The 9,165-nt window shown below is 44.0% G+C and overlaps 1 protein-coding gene across 2 annotated transcripts in view; it reads right to left on the bottom strand.

The window, feature by feature from the left end:
* LOC106577970 (zinc finger protein 219) overlaps positions 1–9,165 on the bottom strand; it is a 76,503-nt gene that overhangs the window by 55,646 nt on the left and 11,692 nt on the right. For both annotated transcript variants that reach the window (XM_014156469.2, XM_014156470.2), the window contains exon 2: positions 240–347. The gene's annotated coding sequence lies outside the window, so the exon portion shown is untranslated. The remainder of the gene's footprint in view (positions 1–239; positions 348–9,165) is intronic.

Here is a 9,165-nt window from a genome sequence, read left to right as displayed (position 1 = left end):
TCTCTCTCTTTCTCCTCATCCTCTCCTCTCTTCTCCCTTTCCTCCAGTGCACAGGAGTCACATATGGAAAAAAAATAGTGTCATGACTCATGCTCCACTGAGCGACAATGAAAAGAGAGACCACTCTGAACGAGTGAGTGTGTGTGTGTGTGTGTGTGTGTGTGTGTGTGTGTGTGTGTGTGAGAGAGAGAGAAACGCTAATTGGGCAACAGTGTGTGTGTGTGTGTGTGTGTACTCACACAGGCATGCTGCTGTAGTTTGTATAGAAGATGCTTGGCAGGGAGTAAGTAGTCCAGCAGGTACATCAGACTGTCATGCTGATAAGTCGTCTCCAACACAGAGAAAACCTGCCCAGATACAGAGAATGATACAGAGAAAGATTTTAGGTAACTCTGTTTTTTAGCCTTGCTCATTACCTGTATATATCCTCGCTATTGTTGTCTTACTGCTGCTGTTTAATTATTTGTTACTTTTATTTCTTATTCTTTTTTTTTTAAGGTATTTTTTAAATGTAATATATATTTTTTAACTGCATTGTTGTTTAGCGCTTGTAAGTAAGCAATTCACTGTTGTATTCGGCGCATGTGACAAATAACATTTGATTTGATTTGACAAGCACACACAAACATGTACAGATAGGCAAATACACACAGACCACAGGAGGCTTCTGAGGGGAAAACGGCTCATAATAATGGTTGGAACGGAGCGAACGGAGTGGAAACCATGTGGTTGATATATTTGATACCATTCCATTTATTGCGCTCCAGCTATTACCTCGAGCCCGTCTTAACCATTACCACGAGCCTGTCTTAACCATAACCTTGAGCCCGTCTTAACCATTACCACGAGCTCGTCTTAACCATTACCACGAGCTCGTCTTAACCATTACCACGAGCCTGTCTTAACCATTACCTCGAGCCCGTCTTAACCATTACCACGAGCCTGTCTTAACCATTACCACGAGCTCGTCTTAACCATTTCCACGAGCTCGTCTTAACCATTACCACGAGCTCGTCTTAACCATTACCACGAGCCTGTCTTATCCATTACCTCGAGCCCGTCTTAACCATTACCACGAGCCTGTCTTAACCATTACCACAAGCTCGTCTTAACCATTACCACGAGCCCGTATTAACCATTACCAAGAGCCTGTCTTAACCATTACCTCGAGCCCGTCTTAACCATTACCACGAGCTCGTCTTAACCATTACCACGAGCTCATCTTAACCATTACCACAAGCCCGTCTTAACCATTACCACGAGCCCGTATTAACCATTACCACGAGCTCATCTTAACCATTACCACGAGCTCGTCTTAACCATTACCACGAGCCCGTCTTAACCATTACCACGAGCCCGTCTTAACCATTACCACGAGCCCGTATTAACCATTACCACGAGCTCATCTTAACCATTACCACAAGCCCGTCTTAACCATTACCACGAGCTCGTCTTAACCATTACCACGAGCCCGTCTTAACCATTACCACGAGCCCGTCTTAACCATTACCCTGAGCCCGTCTTAACCATTACCACAAGCTCATCTTAACCATTACCCTGAGCCCATCTTAACCATTACCAAGAGCCCGTCTTAACCATTACCACGAGCCCGTCTTAACCATTACCCTGAGCCCGTCTTAACCATTACCACGAGCCCGTCTTAACCATTACCCTGAGCCCGTCTTAACCATTACCACAAGCTCATCTTAACCATTACCCTGAGCCCGTCTTAACCATTACCACAAGCTCATCTTAACCATTACCCTGAGCCCGTCTTAACCATTACCACGAGCCCGTCTTAACCATTACCACAAGCTCATCTTAACCATTACCCTGAGCCTGTCTTAACCATTACCACGAGCTCGTCTTAACCATTACCCTGAGCCCGTCTTAACCATTACCACAAGCTCATCTTAACCATTACCACGAGCTCGTCTTAAGGTGCCACCAACCTGTGACACAGACATAAACAAATCTAGACACATAAACATTGTGCACTACTTTTATTACAACTTTATATTTTGGGGATTTGACTCTTGATTACTATTGATTACTATTAATATTGATATTTGTACTGCACTGTTGAGGGGAGCTATTGATTACTATTAATATTGATATTTGTACTGCACTGTTGAGGGGAGCTATTGATTACTATTAATATTGATATTTGTACTGCACTGTTGAGGGGAGCTATTGATTACTATTAATATTGATATTTGTACTGCACTGTTGAGGGGAGCTATTGATTACTATTAATATTGATATTTGTACTGCACTGTTGAGGGGAGCTATTGATTACTATTAATATTGATATTTGTACTGCACTGTTGAGGCGAGCTATTGATTACTATTAATATTGATATTTGTACTGCACTGTTGAGGGGAGCTATTGATTACTATTAATATTGATATTTGTACTGCACTGTTGAGGGGAGCTATTGATTACTATTAATATTGATATTTGTACTGCACTGTTGAGGGGAGCTATTGATTACTATTAATATTGATATTTGTACTGCACTGTTGAGGGGAGCTATTGATTACTATTAATATTGATATTTGTACTGCACTGTTGAGGGGAGCTCGCAAGTAAACATTTCACTGTACCATTTTTACCTGCCGTATCCTGTGCATGTGATGAATAAACTTTTATTCAATTCGATACATACAGTCTATACATGTTTATCCAGTCTATAAATGTTTATCCAGTCTATACATGTTTATCCAGTCTATACATGTTTATCCAGTCTATAAATGTTTATCCAGTCTATACATGTTTATCCAGTCTATACATGTTTATCCAGGCTATAAATGTTTATCCAGTCTATAAATGTTTATCCAGTCTATACATGTTTATCCAGTCTATAAATGTTTATCCAGTCTATACATGTTTATCCAGTCTATACATGTTTATCCAGTCTATACATGTTTATCCAGTCTATAAATGTTTATCCAGTCTATACATGTTTATCCAGTCTATACATGTTTATCCAGGCTATAAATGTTTATCCAGTCTATAAATGTTTATCCAGTCTATACATGTTTATCCAGGCTATAAATGTTTATCCAGTCTATAAATGTTTATCCAGTCTATGCATGTTTATCCAGTCTATAAATGTTTATCCAGTCTATGCATGTTTATCCAGTCTATGCATGTTTATTCAGTCTATACATGTTTATCCAGTCTATAAATGTTTATCCAGTCTATACATGTTTATTCAGTCTATACATGTTTATCCAGTCTATAAATGTTTATCCAGTCTATAAATGTTTATCCAGTCTATACATGTTTATTCAGTCTATACATGTTTATCCAGTCTATACATGTTTATCCAGTCTATACATGTTTATTCAGTCTATACATGTTTATCCAGTCTATAAATGTTTATCCAGTCTATAAATGTTTATCCAGTCTATACATGTTTATTCAGTCTATACATGTTTATTCAGTCTATACATGTTTATCCAGTCTATACATGTTTATTCAGTCTATACATGTTTATCCAGTCTATAAATGTTTATCCAGTCTATACATGTTTATCCAGTCTATACATGTTTATCCAGTCTATACATGTTTAGCCAGTCTATATGGCAGGTTGCCTAGTGGTTAGAGTGTTGGGCCAGTAACCAAAAGGTTGCTGGATCAAATCCCTGAGCTGACGATGTAAAAATCTGTCATTCTGCCTCTGAGCAAGGCAGTTAACCCACTGTTCCCTGGGTGCTGAAGATGTGGATGTTGATTATGGCAGTCCCCCGCACCTCTCTGATTCAGAGGTGTTGGGTTAAATGTGGAAGACACATTTCAGCCATCATCATGAAGTGCTTTGCAAGACTAGTCAAGGATCACATCACTGCCACCCTAGACCCACTTCAGTTTTTTTTTTTTACCTTTATTTAACTAGGCAAGTCAGTTAAGAACAAATTCTTATTTTCAATGACGGCCTAGGAACAGTGGGTTAACTGCCTTGTTCTGGGGCAGAACGACAGTTTGCATACCGCCCCAACAGGTCCACAGATGACGCAATCGCCATCGCACTGCACACTGCCCAATCCCACCTGGACAAAAATAATACCTATGTAAGAATGCTGTTCATTGATTACAGCTCAGCATTTAACACAAAAGTACCCTCCAAGCTCATCATCAAGCTGGAGGCCCTGGGTCTCAACCCCTCCCTGTGCAACTGGGTCCTGGACTTTCTGACGGGGCTGCCCCCAGGTGGTGAAGGTAGGAAACAACATCTCCACTTCGCTGATCCTCAACACTGGGGTCCCACAAGTGTGTGTGCTCTCAGCCCCCTCCTGTACTCCCTGTTCACCCACGACTGCGTGGCCATGCACGCCTCCAACACAATCATCAAGTTTGCATACGACACAACAGTAGTGGGCTTGATCACCAACAATGACGAGACAGCCTACAGGGAGGAGGTGAGGGCACTCTCAGTCAACGTCAACAAAACAAAGAAGATGATCGTGGACTTCAAGAAACAGCAGAAGGAGCACCCCCCTATCCACATCAAAGGGACAGTAGTGGAGAAGCTGGAACGTTTTAAGTTCCTCAGCGTACACATCACAGACAAACTGAAATGGTCCACCCACACAGACAGCGTGGTGAAGAAGGCGCAACAGAGCCTCTTCAACCTCAGGAGGCTGAAGAAATGTGGCTTGTCACCCAAAACCCTGACAAACTTTTACAGATGCACAATCGAGAGCATTCTGTCGGGCTGTATCACAGCCTGGTACGGCAACTGCACCGCCCTCAACCGCAAGGCTCTCTAGAGAGAGACATTGAAAGGCTACTGCTATGTCTGTGTCTGTGTGTTAAACAGTCGGCTTGTCCCGCTTACTCACACACACACACACACACACACACACACACACACACACACTGCCTGTTGCATGGTCTGGGGAGTTTCAAACAATTCCTGGAGTTCCAGTGGACGCTGGACATGTGTCCCAAATGGCATTTTAGACGCATCCTATGACCTCCGCAGATTGGGCTACCTCCCACTCACACACTCACTCAGTATTGCTCCCTCTCAGCCACACATAGTATGAAAATGTATGCACATCTACATGCATGCTCACACACACCCTGTAGGTCTGCCAAAGAGGTGGAGGGTGACAGAGAAGAGAGCACACAACATCACACTGTTTATTTTTCTACCGGGCTGTCAGCATGGCAACCCACAACCTTTTTTTTTTCTTCCTATCCATGGTTTCTCTTTTACCTCTCTCCTTTCATTTCCATTTTAGTCATTTAGCAGACACTCTTATCCAGAGCAACTTACAGTGGTGAATACATAAAAATTTTTCTCCATACTGGTCCCCCGGGGGAATCAAACCCACAACCCTGGTGTTGCAAACACCATGCTCTACCCACTGAGCCACACAGGACCCTCTTTCCTCCATACTCTCTTTTCCTCTCTCCTACTTTCTTTCTCAAAGTCATCTGACAATAACTATAGTGAGATCCCCCTCACAAAAAAAGGATATTGTGCAGAGGATGAAAACATGCAGAGATTTTAGTTTAAAAAAGACAAAGAATTAAAGAAAGAAAGAAAGAAAGAAAGAAAGAAAGGAAGAAAGAAAGAAAGAAAGAAAGAAAGAAAGAAAGAAAGAAAGAAAGAAAGAAAGAAAGAAAGAAAGAAAGAAAGAAAGAAAGAAAGAAAGAAAGAAAGAAAGAAAGAAAGAAAGAAAGGATGGTAAAATTTGTGTCTGGAAAAGAAAAGGATGGCTGGGGAGAGAGGGGGTTTCTGGGAGATAAAGAAAAGAGTGGAAAGGGGGACCATGGAGGGAGGGAGGGAAAGAAAAACAAACTATGAAAGAATATGGCTGAACATACAGAAAAGGTTGAAAGTGGATGAGAGGCAGAGAGACAGAGAGAGGGTGAAAGAAGGTGAGATGAGAGAACGAGAAAGAGAGGCAAAAAAAGACAGAGGGAGACTGAAAGTAAGAGAACAGAGATACAATGCACACACAAACTGTGTTCCATAAAATGACAGTTGCACCACAGGATTTCTCATCTCTCAAACTAGTGTAACTAAGAGGTCATCAGAGGTCGTCTGGGGTCAGTAGCATGGATGATTACGCTGATCTTAGGTCAGGAGGTATTAAGAAACAAAAACAATCTCCAATCCACTCTTAAAGCTGCAGAACCAAGTGATTCTCTGAGAAGAGGTGGTTTAATCCTTGATGATTGTAACTAGAGTTCATGGATCAGCGGTAATGTGGCCTTGATGACAGGCTATAGGGTCTGGAAAGATTTATTGACTGATTGATTGAGGATGATCTAGATTGATTATAAATCAATGTTAGCCTGGTCCCAGATGGGTTTGTGCTGTTATGCATGACAGCACAAACAGATCTGGGACCAGTTTAAATCCTCTCCCCTCTCTAGCAAGAAGCAGGTCACTAAGATATAATCAATGTCAAATGATCCCACTGCCGAAGAAGGACTGTAATCAGGTATGCTCTAAGCAGAGATACATAGTGTAGGACCATGGACATATTATCAAGGGTACAGTATCTACCTACTGCTGACTACTCTGAGATTTTTACCCTTTGAAATACCACCAGTCCCAATCCCAATCAAAATCCCAATCCAAATACTACCAATCCCAATCAAAATACCAACCCAAATACTACCAGTCCCAATCAAAATACCAATCCAAATACTACCAGTCCCAATCCAAATACTACCAGTCCCAATCAAAATACCAATCCAAATACTACCAGTCCCAACCCAAATACTACCAGTCCCAATCAAAATACTACCAGTCCCAATCAAAATACCAATCCAAATACTACCAGTCCCAACCCAAATACTACCAGTCCCAATCAAAATACTACCAGTCCCAATCAAAATACCAATCCAAATACTACCAGTCCCAACCCAAATACTACCAGTCCCAATCCAAATACTACCAGTCCCAATGCAAATACTACCAATCCCAATCAAAATCCCAATCAAAATACTACCAGTCCCAATCCAAACACTACCAGTCCCAATCAAAATACTGCCAGTCCCAAACCAAATACTACCAGTCCCAATCCAAATACTACCAGTCCCAATCCAAACACTACCAGTCCCAATCAAAATACTGCCAGTCCCAATCCAAATACTACCAGTCCCAATTCAAATACTACCAGTCCCAATCCAAATACTACCAGGCCCAATGCAAATACTACCGGTCCCAATTCAAATACTACCAGTCCCAATCCAAATACTACCAGTCACAAATACTACCAGTCCTACACTCTGCATACAGGTGAAGGATCTTAATTTGATCTTAATTTAAAAAATGTTAAATGGAAATTACAAACTTCAGAAGCCTTTTTAAACCTGAAATACACCACAAGTTTTAAATGTATTGCACTGCAGGAAGGTTCTCCTGCAACAGGGTGATCAAACTAAGATCCTACGTGTGTGTGTGTGTGTGTGTGTGTGTGTGTGTGTGTGTGTGTGTGTGTGTGTGTGTGTGTGTGTGTGTGTGTGTGTGTGTGTGTGTGTGCGTGTGCGTGCGTGTGCGTGTGCGTGTGTGTACTCCGTATTGATTATTCCGGAGGCCTCTGCATGGTCAAGGCAGGGGTATGTCATTCTTCACTCAGACTTCCTGTCTTTCTCTCCTGCATGCAGCACACAGCCCTGGAACGGAAGACCGATGATTGGCAGAGAAAGAGAAAAGAGCGAGACAGGAGGGGAGACAAAATAGTGCAGAGGTAAAGGCAGGGATTGAGAGAGAGAGAGAGCGAGAGGGAGAGAGAAGGAAGAGGTTAAATGACTGGAATGGGAAACAATAGTGATAGAAACCAGATGTAGAGCGGGGAGAGAGAAAGGGAGGGAAGGAGTCTATAAGATACTGATTTGCTCTCTTGAAACCCCCTATTTAAAACAAACCATGAGGAGAAAATCCACTGACACAATACTCTGTCTTCCTCTTCCCTCTCTTCCTCATCTTCCTCTTCCTCCTCCTCTCTTCCCTCTCCTCAACCTCCTCTTCCTCCTCCTCTTCTCCACCTCCTCTTCCTCCCATCTACCCTCCTCACCCCCTTCTTCCTCCATTTATCCTCCTCTTCCCTCTCCATCTACCCTCTATCTACCCTCCTCCTCCTCTGCCACCTCCACCAGCTCCCCCTCCTCGACCTCTTCATCTTCCCCTTCCTCCTCCCACTCTCTTCCTCTTCCTCATCCATCTACCCTGCTCCTCCTCTTCCCTCTACCTCCTCCTCTTCCTCCACCACCTCTCCTCCTCAACCTCGTCTTCCCTCCTGCTCCTCTTCCTCCCAGTAATCTGCCTCCTCTTACTCCCAGTCCTCTGCCTCATCTCAGCCTCCTCCGCCTCCTCTTCCCAGTCCTCTGCCTACTCTCCTCCTCCTCCTCCTCCGTGTGTGTGTGTGTGTGTGTGTCTCCTTCCCATCTCTGTCTCTCATTCCCTTCTCCATCTCTCATTCCCCTCTCTATCTCTCATCCCCTTCTCCATCTCTCCTCCCCCTCTCCATCTCTCATCTCCTTCTCCATCTCTCTGTCTCTCATCCCCCTCTCTGTCTCTCATTCCCCTCTCCATCTTTCATCCCCCTCTTCGTCTCTCATCCCCCTCTCGGTCTCTCATCCCCCTCTCTTTCTCTCATCCCCTCCAACTCTCTATCGCTCATGTCCCTCTCAGTCTCTCATCCCCTTCTCCATCTCTCATCCCTCATCTCCGGCTCTCCCTCCCTCAAAGTCTCTCATCCCCCTCTCCATCTCTCATCCCCCTCTGCCTCTCATCCCCCTCCCCTCTCTATCTCTCATCCCCCTTTCCATCTCTAATCCCCCTCTCGGTCGCCTACCCCCCTCTCCTCCCCCTCTCTGTCTCTCATCCCCCTCTCCATCTCTCATCCCCCTCTCAGTCTTTCATCCCCTCTCCATCTCTCATCCCCCTCTGCCTCTCATCCCCCTCCCCCTCTCTATCTCTCATCCCCATCTCTCATCCCCCTCTGCCTCTCATCCCCCTCCCCCTCTCCATCTCTCATCCCCCTCTCCATCTCTCTCTCACCCCCCTCTTCTCCCCTCTCTGTCTCTCATCCCCCTCTCCATCTCTCTGTCTCTCATCCCCCTCTCCCCCGTCTCTCATCCCCTCTCCGTCTCTCTTCCCCCCTCTCCATCTCTCTTCCCCCTCTCTGTTTATC

The sequence above is a fragment of the Salmo salar genome, chromosome ssa18 (genome assembly GCF_905237065.1).
Source record: "Salmo salar chromosome ssa18, Ssal_v3.1, whole genome shotgun sequence".
Classification (NCBI taxonomy): Eukaryota; Metazoa; Chordata; class Actinopteri; order Salmoniformes; family Salmonidae; genus Salmo; species Salmo salar.
The sequence above is the reverse complement of the archived record's forward strand: the minus strand, read 5'-3'. Positions and strand labels throughout refer to the sequence as shown.